Below are 5,293 nucleotides of genomic sequence, written 5' to 3'. Positions count from 1 at the left end.
GGTTAGCTCTGTGGGTCTGTCCTAATGCAGAATTGTAAAAAACATGCTTTTTTAATATGCTGCCAGATTTTTTAATTTCTATTTGTGAGCCTTAGATACACAGAGTGACCACAGCCTTTTATTTTCTCCTGTTGAGCTTGACTTCCTCATCTCTGCATTCTTGAACTGCTTGCACATGCATTGCTGAGGAACAGTTGTTCCTCTATACTACGTCACAAGTCCAGCTTTTTATTAACCAATTTAAAGTAGACTTTGTGCAACAGAAGATGCTTTTATAGTTCATGTTGATAGTTATTCAGCTAGTCTTCCAGTATGTGTTTTTTCACTTTATTTTAAATAATGGATTGGTAGACTATAACTTTTATTTGTAGCCTGAAACATATCACCAATTCTAGCAAGACTCAGCCACTTACGAGTGCAACTCCTGCCACAACTCCTAGAAAGTAACCATGAGTAAGCCCAGAGACTTTGATAGTTGGCTTCTACTTTGGAAATAGTTAGAAGTAAGGAAACTTCACAGTAATGATGATAGGCTCTGGATGTTTTGTATATTCAGTAATATTTATGTGAGGAGAACAAAAAAATACAGCGTCACTGATCTCAAGACTATTCAAATTCGATCTGTTTTCACCAAATCTGAATTTATTTTTCTCCCCTCTCACTATGTATCTGTTATAAAGTGCATAAATCTTAATATCCTTTTTCCCAGTGTCTTCCAGTGCTCAAGCACAAGACTTTTTTTTACCAGAAATTGTTGGACGTGTTTTCACATGGGGCTCTTCTAAACACTACCTCATCAAAAAGAGGGGGTCATAGCTTCTGTGAAAGTCTGTTAAAATGAAGACTTGCTAAAGAATACCTAAAGGTATGATTAATTGTGTGCTGTAATGAGAGATGCAAGAATTTGAGAAGGCTGTGCATTACATTATATAATATATCTGTTTGGATCGCCTCAGATAATTTCAGTATTGTGTGATGGCAATTTTATTCCATAGTTGTGAGGATATAAAAACTTATATTATCTTCTTAAAAAAAAAACAACCTCTAAATATTAGTTTCACATAAGCAGTCAGCTTTCATTGATGGCAGTGAATTGTACAAGAATAGATGTACATAACTACGTGCAGAAAGTTTACCTTCGTTCAGCGACTTGAGAGAACTTCAGTTGTGCATGATCTTCCAAACACAGGGCTAAAAAACTAGCAAATTGTCTACATATAGGAAGCTAGCAAGCAAGTCACAAATGCCCAACTAGTTCTTGCCCAAAGCAGTGCTTTTGAACGTTGGATCTTGCATGACAGCCACTAGATGTCAGTGTCTCAGTCTTCAGGTGCTTATCTGCTATGCGCAGGAAATCAGGGCATAATGTTAACTATTACTTTCTGACTGTATCTTCTTAGAAGGGGATTTGTGTACATAACTCCACTATTCTACGGAAGTCAACAGAGATTTGAAAACAGTGTGATGCTCTCTGTAGTGCATTTGATTTTTCTAATTATCCTACTCAAAACTAGTAATTTCTGTGTCTGTCCTGTAGGCTTTGAGCAGTAAATGTTGCATCCCATGGCATCAACTGCTTCTATGCAGCCAACAGCAGTGGAGTGCTTGCTATTCACACTGTGTCACTTAAAACGTATAGGTATAATATAACAGAGCAGAAATAATTAGATCAGTTGGTGTATGATGTAGTCAGTCCGATAGCACTGGAACTTGAGAAATATTTCTATGTGCTGAGAACTCCCTTAAATCAACTGATGACCCTTTTACGTTTTAGAATAAGTAGAGCATAACAAATGCATGTGGCCTGAGGCTTTCTGGCTTATTAATCCAAGGAAGGTGCTTAGCACAGCGTTCCATTGCCATATAGCCAGTATTGTTTGCCTCTCTTAAGCCTTCCAACAGAAGATGACTGGATAATCAGTGGAGCAGTATTTTGTTGGTTTTTCTTTTGCTCTTCCTAGGCCTGTACCCACTTAAAACCACCTATTAGTTCCTAGATAAGCTGTTTGTATTTGTTAAAGTTGATGCCAAGTTGTTTGGTTTTACATCCTAGAGTATTTGAAGCTGAGCCATAGGATTTGTACTTGCCGATTCTAAATTTAAATGTAATTTATCATGTGTGTCGTTCCAAGAAGAACACACCCGCAGGCATCCGTTTGTGCCGTGCACCTGGGAGCTTTGCTGCTGAGTAAGCTGTACGTGTGTGAATTTTGTGGCCATGGAAAAAGGAATAAAGGGACTTGGAGCATAAAGGACTGAAGTTGCTCATGTGGGATCTCTGTTTGGTTTTGTCAGCTTTCTGCTTTGGAAGCCTTGCAAAGGCTAGTGGGATTTTTTGTTTGTTTCAGTTGATTTATTGGATTCCTGCATTTTTATTCCATCAGGAAGAAGAGAGTAAGAGTATATAACTCAACTTTTGTTTAGCAGTTATACTGGAAACAAACGTCTGCCTGTTTTGTTCATCTGTGCCATCCTTAAGCTTTTAAGCAGCTTGCTGTGTTTAGCTGCAGTGCTGGATCTGCTACGCCTACCTGATAGCAACTGAACTCTCCCATTTGCATCCTCAGTTTGTACTAACAACGAGAGATGTAACTGCAAGGAAAGTCTTGCTCAAGTCCTAGGTTCTGAGCTCTGTAGGCAAGGCAGCGAATGCAGAAGTCTGCAAAGACCTTCAGAGGTATGTATCCAACTGTCCTAGATTCTCTTCTGAAACTTTGGAGTAAAATAGGTGTCCTCTGTGCTTTCCTCGTGGCATCTCTCTCCAGCCTCTGTGGTGTTACAAGCATCTTCCTTCTCCTCTAACAGCAAAACTGCTGATGAGCCATGGGATGATGCCTCTTCCAACCCATATCTTCCCTCAGCTTCCACCAACCCAGCACGTGGCACATCAAGAGGCACAGCCCTTCTGAAAGGGAAGAAGGTCATGTTTTGTTGCAGTAATGAGACTTTTTTTTTTTTTCTTTTTAGAAAGTATTCACCAAAACTTGCTTTCATATGTTGTAAAGACTGGGGGGGGGAGGGGCAGAACTAGATTTGAAGGACACCTGTGATGCTCAGCTTTTTGTTAGAGCTGTTGACAGAAGGGTCTGTGACTGCAACCACCTCTACCCACACGCAAAAAATGCCAAATTTCAGATCAGTGGGTTCACCTCTTAACAAGAAAAGGCGGGCAGGTCAAGGGAGATGATCCTCCCCCTCTACTCTGCCCTGATGAGGCCTCATCTGGAGTACTGTGTTCAGTTCTGGGCGCCCTGGTACAAAAAGACAGGGATCTCTTGGAAAGAATTCAACAGCGGGAAACAAAGATGATAAAGGACGTGGAACACCTCTCTTATGAGGAAAGACTGAGGCACCTGGGTCTGTTCCGCCTTGAGAAAAGAAGACTCAGAGGGGATCTGATCCACGTCTATAAATATCTAAAGAACAGGAGGCAAAGGGATGAGGCCGGATTCTTCTCAGCAGTGTGTGTTGATAGGACAAGGGGAAATGGCCACAAACTGAAGCAATAGGAGGTTCTGCACAAATGTGTGTGGGAACTTCTTCCCAGTGCAGTGACGGAGCAGTGGCACAGCTGCACAGAGAGGTGGTGGAGTCTCCTTCTCTGGAGACGTTCCAGACCCGCCTGGACGCCTACCTGTGCAACCTGGGCTAGGGAGCTGCTTTGGCAGGGGGTTGGATGAGATGATCTCTAGAGGTCCCTTCCAACCCCTACGACTCTGTGATTCTGTGAAACTTAAGGACATTCATATTTTTATTAAGTGATTGGGATGCTTCCTCCTACTGGCTTGGATAGGTGCTTGGCGTCCCACAGTGTTTCCTCTTGTGCTTCCTAGAAGCAGTGAGGTGCTCTGTGCTTCGCCATTTGTTGTTAGACAAAGCCTAGAGGCTTCATGTTATGTTGTAGGCTTTCTGTCAAGAGGGTAGAGAAGAATTGAGTCCATGCTGTAGCATTAATGGAACATTTTTTTCTCAAGGCAGTGATGTGAAGCAGCATAAAAATAAAAACCCAAGTAATTAAACAAGTAAAGGCTTTGCTTGTTTGTTTATTTGTTTTTTCCCTGGTTCTCAATGCATGTGTTCTGTAATTAGTACCATTCCTAAAGATGTGATCGTAGTGCCGGTGTGAAACTCTTCCCTTCCGTAGTCACAACATTGCAGCTCTGAGGCATCTGACGAGGGTTAGTGAGTAGGTTCAAGCCTGACCGGGAGCTGGAGCAGAAAACAGAACAGTTGAGAAGCTCTGTCTGGGATCAACTGTACTTCTCTGGGGTACGGCTCTGTGTCCTTGGAATGGGTCAAGTATGAATCCTGGGCACTTCCTACTGCGTGTATTGACTGGCAGACTCACAATTCAGGCACCCGTGAGTCGTCTTTCACTCAGGACGCTGAAGGGCTGTTGGTGACAGCCATCTCAGCTCATGCTCTGTTGACTGGAAGTAGCGCATAGAAAGGACATCACGTGCAGTTTACAAATCAAACAAAAGCTCAGCTCTTTGCTATGTTTTCGACCTAGCCTCATTTCCATTAGCAAAGGGCTTTGATCCTAATTTGGGCTACACTATGAGCAGTCGAGTGTGCATGCAGCAGTGTGAAGTCCTGGCGAAAGGGGAGGCGAAAGGGCAGTACAACTGCCAGCCACGTTTAAGAGGAAGAGATAAATGGAAAACTAAGAATAGCTTTGCCCATTTCCAGAAGGGAACCTTTCATCTGATAAGGCCCCTCCTTGCAGTGCCTCAGAAGGTGGTTTGCAAGTAGGACTTTCCATGTTCCTTCAAATGACAATATTCTGTGGGAGTGCCAAAGGCGTGCCGCAGCAGGCTGCAGGGACCTGTAACTGAGATGTCAGATTGAAAGCTACTGTGCTTCCATCCAATGGTTTTTTTGTAAGACGTGTTTGCCTGAGTTTTCCATTCAACTGTGCCTTTTCATACCGCCATGCCCATGGTTGGCCATCTCTGGAACTGGCTGCCCAGCCACGTTGCACAGCTCATGGTGCTCAGCCCCATGCAGTGCCCCTGGGACCTAAGGCATAACTGCACTTTGCTTTGTGCTTCCTGTGTTCAGAGTTGTTCTTTCCTACCAAAGAAATACATTCTCAGTGTCCTCAAAACTCAGTGCTTCTGTTCCCTGTGTCCTAATCTTTAAAACACAAGTGTACCAACAACAGAGGCTGCTTCCTCTGCTTCTGCTTATCTCTTAGAATGTAGAGTGGGGATGGCAAAGCATATCTTCCGTCTTGCTTGGAAGCTGTGTTACGGTTTCTTGTGAAGTACAGCAGTATTCATACTCATGT

The sequence above is a fragment of the Cyrtonyx montezumae genome, unplaced genomic scaffold (genome assembly GCF_038088225.1).
Source record: "Cyrtonyx montezumae isolate F1298 unplaced genomic scaffold, pur_monq_1.0 scaffold_3, whole genome shotgun sequence".
Lineage (NCBI taxonomy): Eukaryota > Metazoa > Chordata > Aves > Galliformes > Odontophoridae > Cyrtonyx > Cyrtonyx montezumae.
The sequence above is the reverse complement of the archived record's forward strand: the minus strand, read 5'-3'. Positions refer to the sequence as shown.